The sequence below is a fragment of the Pleurodeles waltl genome, chromosome 5, assembly GCF_031143425.1.
Source record: "Pleurodeles waltl isolate 20211129_DDA chromosome 5, aPleWal1.hap1.20221129, whole genome shotgun sequence".
In the NCBI taxonomy this organism is placed as follows: Eukaryota; Metazoa; Chordata; class Amphibia; order Caudata; family Salamandridae; genus Pleurodeles; species Pleurodeles waltl.
Genome location: NC_090444.1, coordinates 646,245,117 through 646,270,153, shown reverse-complemented (window position 1 = coordinate 646,270,153; position 25,037 = coordinate 646,245,117).

Below are 25,037 nucleotides of genomic sequence, written 5' to 3'. Positions count from 1 at the left end.
ACGCAGGCAGACACCCAAACAACAGCCAACCACCTCACCACAGCCCACGTCCCAGTCACCTGCACCCAAGGACAGCACACCTGGCTCTCATACAACCACATCCTCTTCCTCCACTTCTCTCACCACTACTCCTACCCCTTACCTTGGTCCCAAGAAATATTACCTCTCCAATTTTGACCTCTTTCCCTCCCCCGACCCACCCCCTCCAACTGGGAAAAGTCCCAAGGGCACCTCAGCCACCACCAGCCCAACTTCTACAGTGCAAGTGGTGCATGGCATGTGGAGTCCACCCTTTGGCGGCAGTAACACTTCGGTGAGCAGCAAGGGGACAGCCAGCCCCCCCCCCAGGCAAGAGGACCCGGAAATTGAAGGGCCGCCGTGAGCGGACAGAGACGGCTGCCCCCAAGGAGGTGACTCTGGCCACTTCACCGGCCACAGCAGCCAGGGGAGGCAAGGGGCCGAGAGCCCCATCTAAGGAGCGGAAGGACAGCAGGGCGGAGAGGACAACCACCAGGAGCGCGGAGCAGGAGGGCCCCACAAGCCCCATCCCGGCTGCAAGGGACGACACCAAAGGGCCCAGGACTCACTCCCCGAAGGGGCCTGACACAGCACGGTCGAAGGGCGAGTGAGCAGGGTGTCCAGGCCAGGTCTGACTCCCTTGACATACTGCAAGAGCACCGCTGAACAGGGCCCCGCCGTGAAGACAGGTACCGCTGAAGAGGGCCCCGCCGTGCAGAAGAGCACCGCTGAACAGGGCCCCGCCGTGAAGACAGGTACCGCTGAACAGGGCCCCGCCGTGCAGAAGAGCACCGCTGAACAGGGCCCCGCCGTGAAGACAGGTACCGTTGAACAGGGCCCCGCCGTGCAGAAGAGCACCGCTGAACAGGGCCCCGCCGTGAAGACAGGTACCGCTGAACAGGCCCCCGCCGTGCAGAAGAGCACCGCTGAACAGGGCCCCGCCGTGAAGACAGGTACCGCTGAACAGGGCCCCGCCGTGCAGAAGAGCACCGCTGAACAGGGCCCCGCCGTGAAGACAGGTACCGCTGAAGAGGGCCCCGCCGTGCAGAAGAGCACCGCTGAACAGGGCCCCGCCGTGAAGACAGGTACCGCTGAACAGGGCCCCGCCGTGAAGACAGGTACCGCTGAACAGGGCCCCGCCGTGCAGAAGAGCACCGCTGAACAGGGCCCCGCCGTGAAGACAGGTACCGCTGAACAGGGCCCCGCCGTGCAGAAGAGCACCGCTGAACAGGGCCCGCCGTGAAGACAGGTACCGCTGAAGAGGGCCCCACCGTGCAGAAGAGCACCGCTGAACAGGGCCCCGCCGTGAAGGCAGGTACCGCTGAACAGGGCCCCACCGTGAAGACAGGTACCGCTGAAGAGGGCCCCGCCGTGCAGAAGAGCACCGCTGAACAGGGCCCCGCCGTGAAGACAGGTACCGCTGAACAGGGCCCCGCCGTGCAGAAGAGCACCGCTGAACAGGGCCCCGCCGTGAAGACAGGTACCGCTGAACAGGGCCCCGCCGTGCAGAAGAGCACCGCTGAACAGGGCCCCGCCGTCTCAAGCACCGCTCCGCTGGGCCCTTCCTCTCAAGCACCGCTCCGCTGGGCCCTTCATCTCAAGCACCGCTCCTCTGGGCCCTTCATCTCAAGCACCGCTCCGCTGGGCCCTTCCTCTCAGGCACCGCTCCACTAGGCCCTTCCTGTCAAGCACCGCTCCGCTGGGCCCTTCCTCTCAAGCACCGCTCCGCTGGGCCCTTCATCTCAAGCACCGCTCCGCTGGGCCCTTCCTCTCAAGCACCGCTCCGCTGGGCCCTTCATCTCAAGCACCGCTCCGCTGGGCCCTTCCTGTCAAGCACCGCTCCGCTGGGCCCTTCCTCTCAAGCACCGCTCCGCTGGGCCCTTCATCTCAAGCACCGCTCCGCTGGGCCCTTCATCTCAAGCACCGCTCCGCTGGGCCCTTCCTCTCAGGCACCGCTCCGCTGGGCCCTTCCTGTCAAGCACCGCTCCGCTGGGCCCTTCATCTCAAGCACCGCTCCGCTGGGCCCTTCCTCTCAGGCACCGCTCCGCTGGACATCGCCATGTCATGCACCGCTGCGCTGGGTCCCGCCGTCTCAGGCACTGTTTATGGTTCACTGTGCCCACCATGCCTCCTCCTTGACCAGTGGAGACTGTCATCCACCGGATGGACTGTGGCTTTGCACTCCCCAGGATGGTGCAGTGGGTAGCCCACCCACTGTGAAACATTGAGAGACTGTGGCTTTGCACTCCCCAGGATGGTGCAGTGGGCAGCCCAACCAATTTAGAGACATTGAGAGACTGTAGCTTTGCACTCCCCAGGATGGTACAGTGGGCAAACAACCCACTGGAGAGACTTAAGAGACTGTGGCTTTGCACTCCCCTGGATGGTGCAGTGGGCAGCCCACCCACTGTAGAGACATTGAGAGACTGTGGCTTTGCACTCCCCAGGATGGTGCAGTGGGCAGCCCACCCACTGTAGAGACATTGAGAGACTGTGGCTTTGCACTCCCCAGGATGGTGCAGTGGGCATGGTGGCTCCTCGTGAATCTGGCGTCGTGGACTCATGTGGCTGTGGTGGCCCCCCCTTCCCTTCCCCCTGAGGTGCCTGTAGTATTAACATCAGATGCCCCTGCAGTGTTCTCTCCAAAGGACTCAGGTCTCGTGTGTGGGCTTTGCCCTTGTTTCGCAGAACATTGGCCCACGGACATGTTAGATTCGTAGGATGTGCAGGACTTGTTACTTCAGTGATACACTGATGTGTATATATTTTTGGTTTTTGTAAATATTTTTCACGGTTGCTCAATTATTTCCAGGTGCTTTTTTTGTACATAAATATTTATTCCAAATTTGGTTGTGTCATTGTATTTTTAAAGGGTGTTTGTGTGGTGTCACTGTGACTTCCTGCTCTGCATTGGTGTGTACATATTGGGGGCGTGGGGGGGTCGCATATGTGTATGCCCGTAACCTTTTGTCCTCCCCCCTCCCGTGTGTCGTAGGTGCAGTACTCACCGTTGACCTCTGCACCGGAGTTCGTACTCGTGGTAGATGAGCAGGTAGACAAGAGCAGGTATGATGTTCAATTCGGGTTCCATGCTGTCCGGATTCCGCGTGGAGTGTCTCGAGGTGAGCGTTTTCCATTGAAAATGTCTGTTTCCGCCGTGTTTTTATCGGCGGGGCTCCCGCCCCGGAAAAGGTGGTGGATTGGTGGGTCGTGATAGGGTGGGCGGTACATTGTCTGCCGCCTGGCTGTTGGCGGTGACCGCCGCGCTGTTTGTTTGTTCCGCCGTGGCGGTCGGAGTGTTAATGCGGCGGGCTGTGTTGGCGGTTCCCGCCAGGGTCAGAATTGCATTTTTTTGACCGCCGGCCTGTTGGCGGGTTGGCCGCCGCTTTATCACCGACCGCCAGGGTTAGAATCACCCCCTTAGTCTTTATTTTGAAGATTTTCTTCAGCGGGACGAGCCTGCCAGTCCAATCCGACCTCCTGGAGCCCTTCTACGGATACGCGATGCTGGATTCCTCGGTGGAGATTTTTACCTTCGGACTTAGTCGTTTTTTCGAGGTGAAAATCCTTCGACCGGGGTAAACCTGGATCTTGATCCGACGTCCATGGAGCCCTTCTCGGATATGATGGCTGGGAGGTCCCGGTCAACTTTTTACCTTCGGACTTAGTCTCTTTTTCGGAGATTTTTCTTTACCGAGACAAACCACCAAGTCAGGCCGGGTCGCGGTTGAGGCAAGCCGGCTAGAATTTCTGCGGCGGGTCGGTCCCTCTATGGAGCTTTTCTACAAAAATTCTCAAATCTTCTCCAAACTTCTGGGGCTTCACCCAGATGTTCTTTTAAGGTTCTTTTGGGGTCCACAGCTCACCCCAAGGGTCCAGAAGTTCTGAGATGGTCCTTGGGGGGTGCGGACTACAACTCCCAGAATGCACCTGGCGCAAACTCCTTTTTGGCCACTGGGCAGTGGTCAGCTGGTCGCTTTCTTCAGGAGTTGGTGCAGGGGACTCTGGTTAGCAATTTTTCACCTGTAGCAAACAGGGAGTCCCTCCTTGAACCAGTTGAAGCCAGGCAAAGTCCTTCTTGTGGTGAAGCCCAAGTGTGCAGCTGGTGCAGTCCTTCTGAGTGCAGGTTCCAGGTGCAGGCCAGGGGTCCAGCAGGGCAGTCCTTCTTCTCCTTTAGTTTTTTTCTTGTTGAAATCTGGTGGGGATCTCAGGTGTGGGTGCAGGTCTGCCAGTTTTATCCTTGCTCCTGGGTGAAAAGCAGGGGGGTCCTGGTTCTCCAATCAGGTACAGGGTCTTCCCCCTGTGATGACCACTTCCTGGGAAGTGTGGCAAAAATCCATCCCAGAAGGCAACATTCTCTAAAAATCCAACATGGCTGAATCTGATTTTTGGAGGTTACATCTGGCTGAGCCCGCCCACTGGTGTGGCTAAAAATCATAAACACACCACTCTCCTGCCCTCTCCTAATCTAATCAAGGGGGCACCTAGTTGTCTGGGGTTGCAGGATGTGGGGGTGTTGCTGGTTGCTCCAAATGTCCTTCTCTGTCTTTGAAGACAAGTTTGGTAGCCCTCCCCCTTCCTGCCTCACCATCTGCTGAGGGGAGATTCTCTCCCACAGGCACATTCCTTTGTGTGAAGCCAGGCCACTTCACACCTCATCAAGGCAGCTTGGCTAAGCTGCTGCAGGCTGGCCAATCAGAGCACAGCAGCAAAAACAATGCAGGGCTGAAATTGGCAACTTTTTAGGTAAAGTCTAAAACTTTTTACCTGAACAAATTATATTAAATCCCACAACTTCCAGTTGTGGGATTTATTACAACAATTAATTTGATACCAAATTCTTGGTATGCAACATTTAAGGAGACTTTAAAATTTAAAATAAAGTCTCCCCATTCTAGCCTATGAAGGCCATTTACTTCAATGAGGGAAAAAACGAATTTGGCTGTTTTTACCTCACCAGGGTTTATAAATCTATTTTTATAAAGTCCCTGCTTATAGTTACATGGCACCCAGCCCTAGGGGCACATAGGGCACACCTTAGGGGTGACTTATATGTAAAAATAAGGTAGTTTAAGACTTTGGAACTACTTTTAATTCCAAAGTCGAATTTGCATATAACTTTAATTTAAAAGCAGCCAGCAAGGCAGGCCTGCCTTTAAAATGACACTGGGCACCTCAGCAGTGCACCTATGGGTGCACCACCTATGCTGTGGTCCCTAAACCTACATGCCCTACCATATACTAGGGACATATAGGTAGGTTAACTTAGCCAATTATAATTAGCCTAATTTGCATATCCATTTTACACAGAGCACAGGCCCTGGGACTTGTTAGCAGTACCCAGGGCACCATCAGAGTCAGGAAAACACCAGCAAAAAGTGGAAAATGGGGGCAAAAAGTTAGGGGGCCTATGCAATCAGCCCTGTTTTCTCACAGGAAAAGATAAGATATTCTAGTTTGGTGTCTCTTGATTCATAATTTAAAATCCTAATTTCTAAAAATGACACTTTTAAGAAGTTGGCATTTTCTTATTTTAATCATTTGGTTCCTGATGTCTGTCTTTGATTACATGTCTGGGTGAGGTGAAAGTCGGGCTTTGTGTATTTCCTCTAGACAGCCACATTCAAAGGGATCTTAGGCATGACTTGATGGGTCACCTGTGTCCTGAAAAGCCTTCTTGGGCAGGATGGGCCATGTTCTGTCCCCACAGAAAGGGATGCCTCCCTGTAGTGAGTCTGGAGCCAGGGCAGAAACCCCCTTGTAGCTTGGTACAGAGCAGTCAGGCTTAACTTAGAGGAAATATGTAAAGTATTTGTGCAACACTTCGAACAGTGAAACAGTGAAAACATCACCAAAAAGATCTAATTAGTAGAATTGGAGTTATTACATTTGAAAGTATTTAGAGTAAATAGCTTCAAAAGGCGCCACCTGTGGATATTTGGTCATAAGTTCAGCCCAACTGGAGAATGGGCGTGGATCCAGCTACAGCGCCCAAGCTAGGCCGTTTAATAAAGTACATTAAATCCTGGTTTGCGGTGTGTTGCGGTGTGTTGTGTGGATTTGCATTGAAGATGCATTTGCACAGTTGTGGCGGTGTACCAGTTCTGAGATGTGGTGAGGCTGCAAGTCCTGTTGTATCAGTGTCGAGGATCCTGCCGACATAGCTTTCAATGCGAAATCCTTTGTGGATGATGCAGCACGCAGTGGGGTAGTGAGGTGTCGGTTCCAAAAACCTACCAGGCTGTTATGTGAAGCTGGGCATCATGGTGGAGGCTGCTATCGACAGAGATGTGAGAGTCTACACTAAGGATGCATCGCACAGTGGCGATTGCTAAGGAGATGCAGGCTGCAGAAGTGATGCGAGTCTTTGTGACAGGTCTAATCCATGCAGTATCAGAGATGAGGTGGTTCTGCACGGGGTTGCACTGCACAGCAAAGGTGATGCCTTGGTTCTACTGGACCCAAAGAGGCTGGCAAAGCACCTTAAGCCCACATCTAAGGGTCCAGCCATGGGATGGCACCATTTGGCAGAGTAAAGTCACAGAGTCCAGGTGCAGATGTAAGGTTGTTGGAAGCCTGTTATGTCCCTGAGGCTTCAGATCAGTGGTCCCACCAGCTATCCCTTAGAGTCACTCTGGGTTCTGAAGTCAAGGGGTGCAAGTCCAGTCCTTGTAATCAGGCAAGAGAGCAACTGGAAGCAAGTCAGTTCAGCAGGGCAGCAGTTCCTTCAGAGCAGCAGTCCATCAGAGTGGCAGTCCTAGTAGTAGCACTGCAGTACTCCTTCCTGGCAGAGTATCCACAGGTCCAATAGTGTACTCAAGTGGTTGTGTATGAGGTCCTTATTTCATACACAGTTGTGCCTTTGAAATGGAGAGAAGCTTCTAGAGACATGCCTTTGAAGTGAACAGAGAGATGCCCTGCCTTCCCTGCCCTGGTTCCATACTAACTACAGGGGGTATGAAGCCCTTTGTGTGAAGACAGGACACAGCCTATTAAGGTTTAAGTAAAGCTGGGCCCAGCTCCTCCCTCCTACCCTGCCAGTGATGGCCCATCCAACCACACCTACGCTCTCATTGTTTGTGGCTATCTGGGAGGAATACAGAAAGCCCAACTGCCAACTACACCCACTCATGTGACCAGGGAAAGGCTGCAGGCACTAAATGCCAAGGCAAGAAATTGCCAACTTTCTAAAAGTGGCATTTTCAGAATTGTAACTTCAATATAAGTTATGATTTTAAATTAGGATTCCAGAGACACCAAATATAAACCAGTTATCTCTTCCCATTGGAAATTACACATTGAAATGAAATAAGGCACCTACAATGTTTTGCACAGAGTGTTACAGTAGCAAAAAATGAATTTAAGAGTTTTCACTACCAGAACATGTAAAACGTAAAAGTACATGTCCAACATTTTAAAACCATTGCACCCTGCCCTTAGGGTTGTCCAGGGCCTACCTTAGGGATGACTAATATGTATTAAAAAAGAAGGTTTTGCCTTGACAAAAGGTTTATTTTACAAGGTAAAAATAGCAGTTTACATTGCACACACAGGCTCTGCAATTGCAGGCCTCTGCCATGTTTAAAGGGCTACTTAAGTCATTGGCACAATCAATGCTGCAGGATCACTAATAGCAATTAACGTGCAGGCCCTGGGCACATGTAGTGCACTTCCCTACGGACTTATATGTAACTAAATATGCCAATAGGCTATAAGCCAATGTTACCATATGTTAAGTAAAGAAACACAAGCACTTTAGCACTAGGTAGCAGTGGTAAAGTGTGCAAAGTCCTAAGTCCAGTAAAAATGATGTTAGCAAAATCAGGATGTCTAAATGCAAAAGGTTAGGGTGTAACCATGCCAAGGATGTCAGGTCTTACACTGTGAATCTCTGCCTGACTTTTTTCTCTCTCTTCCATTGATGACGGCAGTCGATTCGCGTTTTCCCCTGTTTTCAGAGATAAAGTTTTAGCATGGTGCTGAGTTCCACAAGGGTATATAGAAAGCTCTTCAATCTTTAATCACATCTTGAAAAAGAACCCTGAGACCTTACAAATGCCTGGCAACTTGGTTCTTGTGTAGTACATTGATGACCTACCTTTGGCATTGAGTACACAAGAAGCATGTAAACAAGATATGAATGCTCTATTGAATCATGTGGCTGAGAATGGACAGAAAGGCCCTGATTCACAAAGATAAATTTAGACTTGTGGCCTAAACCTAGACCAAAAGTCTAAGGGGCTCATTTACAAGCCCCTCTGTGCAACCGAAACATCATGGTGGTCTGGTGGCACACACTGCAGATCCATATCTACAAGGACATGTGAAGCCATCCTGGATGACTTCACATGTCCTTGTAGATTTGGACTAAGACCACGCAGCACAAATCCCTGCGTTGGCTGGCACACCGATGGGCCATTGGCTTTACGGTGGGTGTTCCCACATAACACCCATGATATTAGACACACTGACAGATTTACGAGATTCCTAAAACCTAGGAATGAGTCAAAAGTCTATGCTTCCCCTGCAAAGGCATAACAAGGAGAAATAACTTTATTTCTCCTTGTTTTTTACTCTATGTGCTCTGCATTCCTGCAAGTTGTCCCTTCCTGCACAAAAGCAATCACTCCTACAACACAGACACCCTGGCATCATGGTTCAAGGGTGCCTGTGTTGGCACATGGCAGCCAACTGTGTGACAACGCAGGGGGAAAGGAAATGAATGTACCATATCTCTTAGATACAGTGAATTCCTACCCTTTTCCTTTGAAGCAGGGCAGTGCTGCAAGAAAGCTTGCTATGGGGCTCTGCGCCAAAAAATTGTAAATGAGGCCCTAAGTTTACTACTTTCGTTATTTACAAAGGGCATTTACAAGTAGTATCATTACATCCACACTTGGGAAGGATTCTCCTATTCTGGTGGAGAATCCACACTCGGGCAGAATCTCAGCACTCGGACTAGAACACAAAGATCTTAAGATGTACAAACAAAATAGCATATAATACATTAGTGACAATATGAAACAACTACACATAGGCACTTGGGAGTTACATATGTGGATGTGTAGGGTGTGTATTGCAATGGTAAATGTTCTCTCACAGCTACGTAACACTACAAGAAAGATGAAAACCTTCATCAATGCAATAAAAACATCTCTTCAGTTTCACATTGTTAGAAATGGGGTCTTTGGTTTGCAGTCGGGTTACCGCCTGACCAAGCAAGGACTCTCTCTCTAGTAAGGGCAAAGGAAAAACACACCTGGTTAACCCCAACTCACCCCCTTGGTAGCTTGGCACGAGCAGCCAGGCTTAACTCAGAAGCAATGTGTAAAGTATTTTTACCAAAACACACAGTAAAACAGTGAAACACTGCAAGATGGACACCACACCAGTTTTAGAACAATAGGCAATATATATCTAAATCAAACAAGACCACAACAACAAAAATCCAACATACACAAATTAAAATATGAATTTTCAAAATAATAAAAGTCTTACTCTATAGAAAACAATGGAAATGATGATTTTGCACACAGTACCTGGTTTACATAAAAAAAGCCCGGCGTGCATGTGTCGGAAAAGTCAGCGATGTGTCGATTACTTCCTCGAAAGGGAGGCCGTGTGTCGTTTCTTCTCCGGTTGGGTCGGTGATGCGTTGTTTTTCTCCCTTGCAAGAGAGCAATGCGTCAGTTTCCAGACAGGGCACCTCAGATCCGCACAGAGTTAGAGGTACTTTGAAGCCCAGGGATGATGCATGGAAAATCCAGTCGCACAGGGTTAGAAAAGCGCTCTCCATGGGGTTTGCATCGTTATCAGCAGCCGCAAGTGGGTGTTGCACGTCGTTTCTCCAGCCACGATGCGTCGTTCTCCCAGCTGCGATGCAGGTGGAGCATTGATTTCAGCCCCAAAGCTGGCTGCACGTCATCTATCAGCCATGTTGCAGATGGTGCATCAAAAAGTTCCCCGCAAGGAGTTGTGTGTGTAGATTTTCAGCTCTTGTTCTGCCAACTTCACCTTTCAAGGGCCTGGGGACTGGATAGGGTACCACTTGGCAGGGCAGTAGTCTCAGCAGAGAGTCCAGGTGCTGTCAGAGGAAGTCTTTGATGGCCCTGAGACTTCAAAACAGGAGGCAAGCTCAGTTAAAGCCCTTGGAGATTCTTCTCAAACAGGAATGCACAACAAAGTCCAGTTTTTGTCCCCTTTCACAGGCAGAAGCAGCAACTGCAGGATAGGTCAACAATGCACAGGCAGGGGCAGCACTTTTCCTCAGCTCTTCGTCTTGGCAGAGGTTCCTCTTGAATCCAGAAGTGATCTAATTTTCAGGTGTTTTGGGTCCAATACGTATACCCCTTTCTGCCTTTGAAGTTGGTAAACTTCAAAGGGAAGTCTCTCTTGTTTGTAAGATCCTGCCTTGTCCAGGCTAGGCCCCAGACACACACCAGGGGGTGGAGAATGCATTGTGAGAGGGCAGGCACAGCCCATTCAGGTGTAAGTGAACTCCTCCCTCCACTCCAGCCAGATGGCTCATCAGGATATGCAGTCTATATCCCTGATCCCTTTGTCTCACTGTCTAGAGGGGATTCACAAACAGCTTAATTGTCAAACTGACCCTGAAAGGGAATCCACAAACAGGCAGAGTCACAGAATGGTTAAGGCAAGAAAATGCCAACGTTCTAAAAGTGGCATTTTCAAACTAAGAATCTAAAAAACAACTTTATTAAAAGATGTATTTTTAAATTGTGAGTTCAGAAACACCAAACACCAAATTTCTATCTGCTCCCAAAGGGAATCTGCACTTTAAAGTTATTTAAAGGCAGCCCCCATGTTAACCTGTGAGAGAGACAGGCCTTGCAACCGTGAAAAACAAATTTAGCAGTATTTCACTGTTAGGACATTTAAAACTCATCAGTACATGTCCCACCTTTAACATACACTGCACCCTGCTGATGGGGCTTCCTAGGTCCTACCTTAGGGGCGCCTTATGTGTACAAAGAGGGAAGGTTTCAGTCTGGGAAGGGGGTAGGCTTGCCAGGTCATGTTGGCAGTGCAAGACGACACACAAAGACACTGCAGTGGCAAGTCTGAAACATGTTTGCAGGGCTACTCGTGGGTGGCACAACCAGTGTTGCAGGCCCATTAGTAGCATCTGATCTACATGCCCTGGGCACCTGTAGTGCATTTTACTAGGGACTTGCTAGCAAGTCAAATATGCCAATCATTGATAAACCATTCAACAATTCAATTTACACAGAGAGCATATGCACTTTAGCCCTGGTTAGCAGTGGTAAACTGCCCAAAGTCCTACAGCGAACAAAAACTGGTCAGAAAAAAGGAGGAAGGAGGCAAGAAAGATTTGGGATGACCCTGCGAAAAGGGCCAGGTCCAATACACATGTAACCCACAGTCATGGGTCATGTAAAGTCTTCCACAAACAGTCAATTTAAGGATGTAATGTATCACTCTAATTCTATGAACAAACATCAGACTCCTAAGTTTCTCCAAAACACACCACACACCCACACCTGTGTCACTGCTTACCATGCCCCCACCCAGCTGGAAGTCATTAGACAATCACATGCTGGCTACAGCCATAAACGCTGAGCTGCCATACACAAAGCTTTTCAGATCTTTCAACATGTCCCTGAATGTATTTGTTGGTTTGCCTCTGGTCAGGTGACAGAATTATGTGAGGAGAAGGAAGAGGGGGAGGAGAGCAGAGAGGATCTTCAGGTAAAGAATTAACCTCTTTGAGATGTCCAACCAAGATAGCAGCTCTAGATTACATTTTTCCTCCTATGTCATCTTGGAGATGGTTTCTGAGTGGGAGCAGGATATTGCTTCTGTGATTTGCCACTCTTATGCCATTCCAGCCTATATCAAGATCCCAGAAGCTCTGTATTTCTTTACCACTGGCTCATTCCAGACAGGATCCAGTGTCACAGTGGCCATATCACAGGCAAGTCAGTCCTGATGCTTGCATCAGGTTCTGAGCAACATAAATAGGAGAGTGCATCAGTACATACATATTCCCTATACACTCTCAGGAAGGGAAAATGTTGTCAGGGATTTTTTTCACATCTTATCTCACTTCTTACGTGTGGTTGGTGCAATTGATTGCACTCGTGGCAATTCAGCCACCTCACCAAAATGCCTACATCTTCCACAACAGACACCACCGGCATTCCATCAATATGAACTGTGTTTGTGATGCCAGTGGCTGCTTTACAGATGTGCATACAGTGTTCGCCAGTGGTACAGTTGACAGCTATATATTCCGTAGGTCACCCCTTGCCCGGCGGCTGGCAGTGATAGAATTTGGCAACATGTGGCTTCTCTGTAAGTACAAAACTACAGAGAAGTTTGCATATGTGTAAAGTTGGTTTCATATACGCCCATCACAATGTAATTATTTTTTGCTACAGATACATGATGCCAACAGACACTGCTTGTACCATTTCATATCTGAGTAACTTGATAAATGCAACAGGGACATGCACTAAAATCTGTACTTTTCCTTCCTCAGGTGATGCTGAATATGTACTCTCCCCTCATCTCACACTATGAAGGTGTGCAATCACTGTACCTCATCAAAGGTATAATAGGGCATACATACGGACTCAAGCCATAATCAAGCATACTTTTTGACTTCTAAAGTCATTTTTCAGATGCCCTAACCATACAGCAGGCATGCTGCTGAACTCCCCTGAAGTTGTGTGAAAGATTATGATAGCCTATTATGTCTTACACAACATTGCAGTACGTCAGGGCTTACACATACACATACATACCCTCACCTAGGTCTGACTACAGGGAACATGGCCATTGTACCACACAGAGGGCAGTGTATGCAGGTGCATGATCAGCTGGTTGACATTTTCTTCTTTTGAGTCACTAATTGTATTACAGACTTTATGTGGGTGAACAGTCTGTTGTCAGTGATCCATCCTGAGACTTCTCTGTAAGCCATACACATAATTTCAAAAACAGATGTTTTCAAGAGTCAAAAGTCCCTTCTGCAGATTTTGTCTCCATGTCAGTGTATGTGTTGTCAAAGCTATAGTACATGTCAATTAATTTGTGTGATCTTCCTGGACAATGGACATCCTAACTTTTTTCACAAATGATCATACTTATAAGCCCCTTGTGCCACTATAGCATCACTTTTTGTGTCACAATGACGGTGCATACCTTGCAACCATATCACTTTGCATGGCTTTGAATGGCCTCATTGATCACTGTATTGCCTTACTCTGCCCAAAGGAGCTGTTCCATGTTCCCACCCAATACCCAAGAATTTAAATGCATCCCCAGATTATCAAGACCTTATACATCTGGGGATGTGCCAAAACCTTATGTCTCCCCTGAGGAGGTGCAACGAGGAGAAATATCTTTTTTCCTCCTCCTTTTTTGCTCATTGTATTTGTGCTGCAGAGGAAAAAGCGTCCTAGGATTGCTTTTGTGCAGGAAGGTGCCCCTTACTACATCATGTGTGTAATGGTTACAGCATTTGAGAGGTCTATATCTCCTTAGAGCAATTGTAGGGCTGCTTTATGAGAACATTCTAGGACTTGCAGTGTAGTAAATGCAACTGAGGAAAATTTCACATACAGTCGAACTTTAATGAATAAATATACTTTCAAAGACATAACTAATCTACAAAAGGCCTCATAACTGTTGTATCTAATGGGGAAGAATGGGCTTGCACAATATCTAGTGCTGGTATGTGAGGGGTGTGGGTGTTGGATGCTGTCTCATGCATGCTTTTGTGTCTGTCTTTTGTCAACTTTCACCCTATGTACAACATTTTTACAGTACTTATTAGGTCTATGTCTCCTTAGAGCAACTTGAAGGTTGCTTTATGATGACAGTCTGTGACTTGTAGTATAGTAAACACACCTGGATAAAATTTCACTTACAGTTGCATTTTAACTGTTGGTATGTGAGGGTTTGGTGTTGGATGATGTCTCATGCTTGTTTTGTGTTTATTTGTTTATACGTTCAATAACATATTTTGGGATAATGAAGAAAAGGCTGACTTTGTTATGCTTGTCTTACTCACATATCAGAGAGGACAACATACATCTTCCATGCAGTGGAATGTATGTCATTTAGTATTTCTAGGTCAAAGTCCTAACTATGCACAGGTCGTTACCAGTGTACAGCATACACAAAGCTCTCTTGGCATGCTAAATGTGGCACTTGCCATGTATACTGATATTCTGTAGGGTTATTCCAATATTGAGAATCACATCTTTCTCAAGGTAATATCCAAAGGCTTGTTTGTATCTGTACACCCTATTTTGCAGGTATGTAGTGCTTCTGCATACTACACAACAGATGACATTTGATAGTAAGTGTATAACTCTTGAGGTTACACATTACACGATAATCCTGGATCCACATTTAGGTGTGGATATATCCATCCTCACTGTGTCCCATCCCCACTCGTAAACTTTTACATTGGAAGAGAGCAATGTTTCAATGTACACAACCTCAAATCATACCAATGCAGAAGGTGAGGATTAGTAAATGCCGAAAAGGATACAGAGCATACTTGCGACAAATATCATTGTGTGTGTAATATCAGAACATTACAGTGAAAATACACATACTTTTGGGTTCCTAAATCATTATAGTGCCTAATTAAATCAAAGGATTACAAAGTCAGCATGTGCTTAATGTTGTTGTGAGCTTCTTTATGATTTGTACACCAGCTACATAATTGTTTGCCTTCTATTTCAGTAGACCCCGCTGGAAAAGGGACATCCACCCAGGACTAGGGGCAGGAGAGTGAAACTTCAGCCCGTAGGTGGGTACGACCTCTCAATGAGAAGTGAGGAGGAGAAAGAAGTTGAAGATCAAGGCAAGGAAGTGAACTCACCAGGCCCGAAGCTACAACAACAACAGCACCACCAGCCCGGGTGGAGGCTGTTGACAATGAAGGGCGGGACACTGAGTGGTGGGGGGCATTGAGACGGATACCACCAGCTGGGATTGGGGGAGAAGGTGGGTCTTCCCCTGTCCCAGAAGAACTGGATTTTGATGTTGTATCCCCAGGGCAGGTGCCATCACCAGCTGTACCTGCTACTGACCTCTCCCTAACTTCTGAGGCCCCCACTCCATCGGGCCTCCAGCTGCACCTCCTGCCACTACTACCCCTTCATGTGTCTGTCCAGAAGAGCTGAGGCACCTTCCCCTGACACCCCAGATCCCTGTTGTTCGACCCAGACCCCTCCATGTACTGTGATTCTCAGACTGCATCCGAGGAACTGGTACTCGTATTTGAGGTGTCCCCTCAGATCTTACAGGAGATCAGAGACAAACTCCATATGTTCTGAGAGACACAATCCTGAGATGTGAGACTAATTAAGGACAGAGCTAGGTAACATAGTAGTCTTTCATATTCTATTTCCAGTGTGCAGCCAAAGTGAATCTAGGATGATGGAAAGAAAGTTTCTTTTTCCGTCGCTATTTTCAAAGAAAAGCAATATCCAAAAAAACAGCCAATTAGTGCGCAGGCCTGGTGCTTTCTCAAAGCATGAGACAGATCAGTATCCTAATTTGGCTTGAACTATAATAAGGCTTATTAAGAGTGTGGCAGTGTAGTCACAGTTTCGTCAGGCCAGAAGGAACCTCTGAGGTTCAATAATATACAAGTGTCTCTGTTGGTCCAAGTCAGCCTTCTAGTGGTACAATAGAAGTTATCCAATTGCAGTAATAATGGTGGTCATTCCTGTTTTAATGGATTAAGGGCTTTCCATTTAGGAATTCTGGGACCTATTGGATAGTATCATTGAAATAGGGTGAACAAACTCTGGGACAACTTACCCCTCCAGCCATCCAATTAACATTGCTTGCCTCATTGCCTCATCACTTCCATGGGGGCATCCCTATTGTCTGTGTTGGCCCAGCACCTCACAGCCACTGTAGTCGTGAATCTCAGTGTGCCTACCCTTTCTGTTTACCCTGCTACCCTTCATACCCCTTATGTTGCTCACTCCCGTGGGGTGTCTGCTCCTGCACCGGCCAGCCAAGAGGAGTTCACAGGAGCAGAGAATTTGCACATTGTTGTCAAGGACAATAAGGATGGCTAGTGAATGAACACTGCTTAGACTACAGCTTTTTTTTCAACCCCTTGTGCATAGACAGGTTCCCTTGACTCGTCCTGATGTGTTCTATTTATTTCCCTTCCAAGTCCCATTGCCCAATCTGATTTAAGATTCTATTTGATTTCACTTCTCCCTTTCCAATAGACAGTTTTTTAAGTAATATCTCAGATAAAAAATTTAAAAATCTATATCTCTGTGTTGTGTGTTTCATTATATTTGCTGTATTACAACTACTAAATTTGCATCAGTAGGTGTTTAGCTATGCCTTTAACATGATATCTTTGTACACAAATGGTTCTACTAATATACATCTTACACACATTTATCAACACATATATGGCCCACAACCAGATTAACCAATTGACCATCATCAACTATTACTGAACTCAATTGAAATGTGGAAGATATTGTTTATTTACAAAGTAAAGTGGAAACATATATTACTGTGGTCATGGGGGATCTCTCTTGCGACTTCGCAACTGTGGTGGCGAGGATCTCTGTGAGTATGTGCATTTAATGTGTTGCTGCAGATGTGTGGGTGGGTGTGGTGCCTCTGCCTTTACAGGTGGTGGAGGTGCTGTACAGGGGTTGAAGGTAGCTGTACAGGTAGTAGAGGTGCCCGTAAAGGGGTTGAGGGTGGTTATACGTATGTTGAAGGTTCCTGGTTCACCAAAGAGCTCCAGACCTCCAAGCGCAACTGCCAGAAACTTAAGAACAAATGGCTCACCAAACACACACCTGACAGCTTCACGGCCCACAAAGACGCCACCCGCAGACACCACCAACTAATCTGACTAGCCAAAATATCCTCCTTCAAAGACCGCCTAGATAACAACGCACACGACAGCAAAGAGCTCTTCAGCATTGTGAAAGAACTCTCCAACCCCAGCGCCAACATCAACGACATTTCACCCTCACAAGAGCTCTGCGATTCCCTGGCCACATTCTTCCACCAAAAGATCACCAACATCCACAACAGCTTCAACACCACAGCCGCCCCCACCACGCCAGACACCACCCCCGCTAACACCACCCGCTCCGATCGCCTATCCTCTTGGGCCAACGTCAGCGACACCGAGACACGCAAGATCATGAACTCCATCCACTCCGGATCACCGTCAGACCCATGCCCCCACCACGTGTACAACAAAGCAGACGCAACCATTGCTCCCATCCACGGAAGGTCATCAACATCTCCTTCGAAACAGCAACATTTTGAGAAAGCTGGAAACACGCCGAAATCAATGCCCTCCTTAAGAAGCCCAAAGAAGACCCCCAGGACCTTAAGACCTTCCGACCCATCTCCCTGCTCCAGTTCCCTTCATAGGTCATCGAGAAAATCGTCAACGCACAACTGACTCGCCACCTCGAAATCAACGACATCCTAGACCCCTCCCAGTCCGGCTTCTGACAAAACCTCAGCACAGAGAGCAAGCTCCTCGCCGCCACAGACGACACCAGACGCCAAATGGACAACGGCAAAACATCAGCCCTCAGTCTCCAGGACCTATCAGCCGCCTTCGACACGGTATACCATCACACTCTGAGAACCCGCCTCTTCGAAGCCAGAATACAAGAAAAGGCCCTACATCCTTCCTTTCCAACAGAACCCAGAGAGTCCGCCTCCCTTCCTTCTGCTCCAAAGCCACCAAACTCATCTGTGGCGTACCCCAGGGCTCATCCCTCAGCCCAAATTTATTCAACACCTACATGGCACCCCTCGCTCAAGTAGCCCGCCAATAGAACCTCAACATCATCTCCTACGCCAATGACACCCAGCTCATCCTCTCCCTCACCAAGGACCCGCACACCGCCAAGTCCAACCTCCACGAGGGAATGCAGGCCGTTGCCGAATGGATGTGAAACAGCCCCCTGAAACTGAACTCGGACAAGACGGAGTTCCTCATCCTCGGACCCAACCCCTCCACTTGGGACGACTCCTGGTGGCCAACATCTCTAGGAACCCCACCGACCGACCACGTACGCAATCTGGGCTTCATCCTCGACTACTCCCTCTCCATGTCAAAACAGGTCAACGCAATCTCCTCCTCCTGCTACAACACTCTCTGCATCATCCGCAGGATCTACAAGTGGATCCTAACAGACACAAGAAAAACAGTGACACAGGCTCTCATTAGCAACAGGCTAGACTACGGCAACGCACTCTACACAGGCATCCCGACAAAACACCTGCGGCGCCTCCAATGCATCCAAAACACCCCCGCCCGACTAATCCTCAACGTACCACGCCGCAACCACATCACACCCCATCTGAGAGACCTCCACTGGCTCCCCGTTGACAAGAGGATCAGATTCAAGCTCCTCACCCACGCACACAAAGCACTCCACAACACCGGACCTGCTTACCTCAACAACAGACTCAGCTTCTACACCCCCACCCGACAGCTCCACTCCGCAGACCTCGCACTTGTCACCGTCCCCTGCACCTGCCGAAAGACATCCGGCGGCAGATCCTTCTCCTACCCCACCGCCAAGACATGGAACACTCTCCCAACCAACCTGCGACGGACCCAGGACCTACTCATCTTCAGAAGACTCCTCAAGACCTGGCTCTTCAACCAGTAGCAGCGTACCCCTCCCCCCCCCATCCCCCTCAGCGCCTTGAAACCCTAACGGGTATGTAGCGCGCTCTAAAAATATATTGATTGATTGATTGACTGTTCAGGGGTTGAGGGTGGCTGCACAGGTGGGGGAGGTACCTGGAAAGTGGGTGTGAGTGTCTAACAGGTGGGGATGTACCTGGATAGGAGGGGGATGTGACTGTGGAGTGGGGGGCATATGCAAGGGGGATGCTGCCAGTGAAGGTTGGGGGGTGCCTGTGCAAGTTGTGGTACTGGTGGCTGGAGGTAGATGTGTTGGGTCCCTTCCATGGGTTGATTGTGAAGGGAGACTTTGGATCAATTTCAGCATGCCCTCCATCATCTTCATGGCCAAAGCATGGTGTCTTGCAATCTCTTCCTTATGGATGACCTAATTTATATTCTTTGACATGTCAAGATTTATCCAGTCTGTCTATGACTTGGGTCACTATGGCGACAATCAGAGGGAATTGGCTCATGTCCTTTAGTAAGACACAGTAGCCACTATGGCACAAATGCCGTTCCTCACATCAGTCTGCTGCTGTAAAAAATCCTCCTCCCCTGGCCACCATGAACATCCACTAGCCCCCTCCACATGGGAAGGCCTGAGATACCAATGTTTGGTCCATCAGCAGGCCGGGCCTGGCATGTGCGAGGCATACCTGCTCCTCACCAGGAGTGGTAGATCCCTCTGGTGGTGGAAACAGGGCCTGGGATGCACTGTCATGGGGGAGTGTGTAGGGGAACCAATACATCTAACCCGGGCATGAGGGCTGTGAGGGGTTGATCGTTGTGTTGGAGTACATGTATGCTGTGGCTAGTTGGCTGACTGCTGGAAAAGGGGAATTCTCGGGGTGGAGTGGAAGGTACTATGCTGACTGGAGCAGGTGTGAGTTTAGATCTTTTGCCCAGTGGGCCAACAATGGTAGGCAGCGGATCAGCCTCATCATCCTCTGCAAACAGCACCAGATCTTCCGCAACCTCCTATACTTCCTACTCCTGCTCCTTTAATTCCTCCTTCTCCTCCTGTGCATTACTGGCAGCTGGCAAGGCTGCTCCGAAGAGGAGTGGGTCCCCCCCTTGGATTGACCATCACCCTCCACTGGTGGATGGTTCTTCTTCCAGAAGCAACTCAATGTCCTCAGGACCTGAAAGACAGAGGTTGCAACAGGATAAGTATTTACCTTAGAATATCATGTGGTGCAACACAAGGCTGAGTAAAATGATCTTTGCTTCAACAGATGTTTCACATGTGATCTGGTTTGTGTACATTTACATGTGATAGCTCACACCTTAGCACTGAGGTGTTCAATGCAGATGTTCAATGCAACAGCAAACTTACCAGCTCCAAACACAGCTCTGTGTGGTATTGAGATTGTCCTTGATGTTAGCAGGTGAACCTGTTTGTTTGTAGAAGGTGTGGGCAATCCAGCAGCTTGAGAAGGAAGTGACACCATAATTAATGTTCTGCATGAATTATATGTGGACATGTCACACATGACACACACATCACTCACTATGTTGAAACATTTTACACACCAACGTCAGATGCTATGTAAAAGTGGCTGTATCTGCTCCAGTCCTTTGGATATTTTGAAAGGTTTGGGATTCAACACTTTACAGCACACTTACGTGATGAGCAGATGTTAGTGGGTTCGACTGCTGCAGCCAGGATGTCTCTCAAACCCCTGGATGGTGTCCTCAGGATCATTGATGAGGTCCTGATAGCAGCTGTAATGTGACATACATATCCATATTTAGTTGCAAGGTATTATGGCAATTATTTTACATATATACTTCAAAGGTATGGACCAGTGATCTGCAATTTGTGGGCAGGGGGCCGCATGTGACCATGCTGACCTGTACATGTGGCCTCCTAGTCAACAGCAGCACTGGGCAGCTATTAATTCAACACAGCACTAACATCATCCAGATATCACATTAACAGGCAAATGTGTATTTGAAGGTTACTGATAGTTAAAGGAAGGAAGTAACTAGGCTGTCCTGAACTGCTTTCCGTTGGCTACATCTCCAGTTTTAGGGACATCATGCATAATAAGTATGATGTGGTCTCTTCAAAATTCTAAAGAAGTGTTCCTCAACATGCAGACCTGTTTCACCTTTGCACATCAGATCTTGTCAGTGCTTTGCAGATTATTATGGATATGGATAATTATCAACCAAGATTTGAGTAACAATCATTCTTCTCACCCAACCCCCTCCCCCCCTTACCCCCTGAGACATCAATGCCCATTGTGGACTAGGAGGTCAGACATTTGTGCTGTGCACTTTTTGTGCAGCCTGTATTTCCCTTAGACATGATCAACATCATAGTCTATTTTACCTGACACAGGATACGGCTTTGTACAACACACATGTCATCATGGAGGTAGAGGGGGCAAAGTGAAAATCAATATTTGGCTAGGATCAAACATTTTGGTCAAGTGGAGATTCTGATATAGTCCCCACCTTTACTGGTTTCACATTGTGCTGTTCCACCACCAGATTTATATGATTCACTTCTTCTCCATCCACCTTACCAACCCCCTCCCCAAACGCAACTCTGTTGGCATCAGTGCAGTGCTCATAAACATAATTTGCCATACTTTTTGGACCTTAGAATTTTATTAGCAAGTATCCATGTAATGGTCTTTCAAATCAGTTGTTTCTACTCCTATTCATAAGAGAAAATGGGCTAGATGTATCAAAAATTATTGCGATTGCAAACGGCCCATTGCAAAATTGCATTTTGGTATGTATCAAGTCCAATTTGCGATTTGGTAACTTGTTCCACAGACCACTGCCTACTCTTAAAAAATTAAAAGAAAACTTTTAATTTTTCTTTTTTGAACATATCCCATTTTCCTTAAAGAAAAATGGGCTGCATTTAAAAAAAAAATGCTTTATTTAAAAGCAATCACAGACATGGTGGTCTGCTGAGCCAAAATTGCGACCTACCTCATGAATATTAATGAGATAGGTCCATTTGCGAGCCCTTGCAAACCGCTATATGAAACTCCTTTCATACATTCCAATAGGGATTACTAAATTGTGATTCACAAAAAAATCGCAATTTGGTCATCGCTATTGGAATTAATGATACATCTGGCCCAATATGAGCCATTAGGTAAGCACTATACTCACCATACAATTTGAGTTATCTTTTTATTAGGCAACATGTTCTGAAGTGGTATACTGTTATGAGCCATATGTGAGCATATGTAGATGAGAGTCAACAGTGATATTAGACACATTCCACAAACAGCTGACACTTAGGTGGTCATTTTGAATATGGCGGTAATGACTGCCACACTGGCGGTGGCGGTCATTACCGCCAACGGCATGGCGGTCCAGACCGCCATATTCTCAACACAGAAGTGAACTGGCAAAGCAGGCAGTTCACTACCACCCACTTCCAGGCCAGAATCGACTGCCACGCCAACAGTAGGCACATTCACCCCAGAGTTCGAGGCTGGACTGGTGGTAGGGTTATGATCCCATTTCCACAAGGGATTTCCTGGCAGGTTACCCCAATCCCTGGTGGAAAGCATATGGGTGACAGGAATTCTCATTCCTGTCACCTGTATGTGGCACAGCAGCCCCCCTTGCCACTACGGCACCCACCCCCAAGCCCTTAGAAGCACCCCCACCCCAACCCCTGACCCCTAATAAGTGACCCCCAACCCTCCTCCCCCAAATCACCATGTAGGCCTCTCAGCTCCCCCTCACCATCCTCTACCTACCCCCCAAACATACAGGTCCCCCCAAATCCCAACCTGTCGCGCCGCATGGTGCGGCGCGAGCCGAACATTCGGCTCGGGCCGCACAGCGCGTCTACAAGACGCGGCGCTCCCCTAGCCTTTCATGCACCTTACAATGCCCCAGATTTGGCATAGGGCCTCGCTCAGCTTCTGCACTCCGCGTTTCTTGTGCCTCCTGACCCCTCTTACCTGTTCTTTTTTCCTTCTTTTTCTTTTCTTCTTTTCTTGGGTATTTTTGGTTGTACCTTCCTTTATGTCTTTTCCCCCTTCCCATGTTACCTTTTTCTTCCCAGCATTCCTTGTTCCCTATTCTCTATGGTTCCTACTCTATTCTGTTCTATGTACTTTTCCCTATCTAAGATGGTGTTCTTTTACTTCCTGTTGGTCATTTCCTGTTTTTTGGTATTTAAGGGATGTGTTTTCTTCCTTTCCTTGCGCTGCAACACTTTCTGTTCTGATAGTGTCTTCGCTCCTGATTCCTCGCCTTTCGGTTCTGGATTTCGTCAATTCTGTGTTTCCTGAATTTTGTTTCTGTTGATTCCTGTTCTTTTGTTCTTGTTTCAGGAATCTTTCTGTTTGGAGGTTTTTTCCCCTTTTTTTAGTTTTTTTTTCCCTCTGGCGCTATTTCTGAAGGGCACGGCATGTTCAGGCCGTTTCCATTGCCTACAGCACCGTGGCTACCAGAAAGAGTTGCCCCTTTCTGGGCCAAAGCCGAACACTCAAGACCCACGCCACTCGATCTGCGGATTCCAGGCGTAAGCAGCACGTGAGTCTTGACACGACCCTCCACATCCTCATGCACCCATACACCTATATGCACACATGCATACATACACGCAGACAAACATCCCCCCTTCACAAACACTCACGCACACCCCCATGCACTCACACACACTTCTCCTTTCCTCTCGGACAGCACTTGCCTTTTCTGTCCTGCTGCTCCAGGAGGGAATGGGCTCCTTGGATGCTGCTCCGCTGGCATCGCCGCACCTCCATAAACCGCCATGCCTATAACTGCATCATAATAGGCATGGCGGTGTATGGTTTGACGTGGGGGTGGAGCAGCATCCACCCCGCCACCGACCGCCAGCATGGCGCATGGCAGACCTTACCGCCATCAATGGCAGTGAGGCTCCATGTGTTGGAATATAGCAGGATGCCTGCGGTCTTCTGTCGACCGCCAGCATGGTCGGCTGCGGGCTATCCAGCCATGTTCTGAATGACCGCCTTATTGTACTTTTTAGGATCATGAGCATTTGGTAAAGTCATTATTTTGTCTACTTACTAGGGTCCTGCATCCGCCCAGGGTGTGGTGCCTGTACAGATGTCACATTTGCAAGTGTAGCAGAGTTCACTGTGTGCTGTGATTTTTTGGACAATGTCAAAGAGCCTACAATGATATCTTTGTTTTCAATTTACATTTGAGTTGACACATCTGATGCACAACATTACCTAGTTCAGTTCAAAGTTTTGGGACTGTTGATGGATTCTATTTAATATATAGTTATGGGTCATCTGATCACAAAGTAGAAGTTTGGAACCTCTTCTGACCATATTTATGCACCAGTTTGTGCTGTGGTGTGGGTTGATGTGCCCCATGACGTTTACTCCCTGCTGGTGCAGGGACCTCTGCTGCAGTTGTTGAATGTACTCTAGCTGTATGTGGCAATAAATGGGAAAAGTCACCAACCTGTCACATATTTACACACTTCTACATGGTAACAGCAATGGTAAGTGAATGAGGTACATTATCTATTGCTGTTTACCACTGTTATGTGAATGCACCATCCCTGATGGGCCACTCTTTTGGACTGAAGAATTTGAAGATGTTGTTTCCATCACAAAGGATTGTGGGACTCTACAGTTTTGGAACAACATCGATACTCACATTTGTAGTGTATCACAGACAATTATCATTTAGTGTCACTGCTAGATTCAACATATCTTACCTGGCACCACACTGAGGTCATCACTCACAGGCAGCCAATGGAGTGGATGGGGGTGGATGGTGGTGAGGATATCCCTCTCAAGTGGGGGTGAGATGGGCAAAGCCTTACGATGGTCCAGCAGGGAGAGCGCTGGCTACCTCTAGCTTCCTGTACTTCTCCTTCATCCGCCTCTTCCCATGCTGCCACTTCTTTTTGAGGTCTGTGACTGTACAGACATCCTCCCCCAATGCAGTGACTGCAGTAGCCAAATGCCTTCTGTGTGGTACTGCTGCTGTAGGGGGGGAGACTTTGCAGTCTTTTGTAGTGCCTCACTATGAAATTGAATATCATGGTGGTGTCCTCCTCATTATAATTCTTCTTCCTCCTCAAAGCATGTTATCAGATTTTACAGACACAGGGCAGGCAGGCACAGTGTTAGTGTGGATAGACCAAAGCCTTGAATGTGTGCTGCTTTTATGTTGTTTGCAGTGCAGGGTTGCAGGTGGTATTTATTGTCTTCAAATTTAGGAAATTACAAGTACTCCACCTTGAATGTGGAGATTCTGCTCCAAGTGCGGATTCTCTGCCCTGAGCGCAGATTCTCCGCCCAAGTGTGGAGAA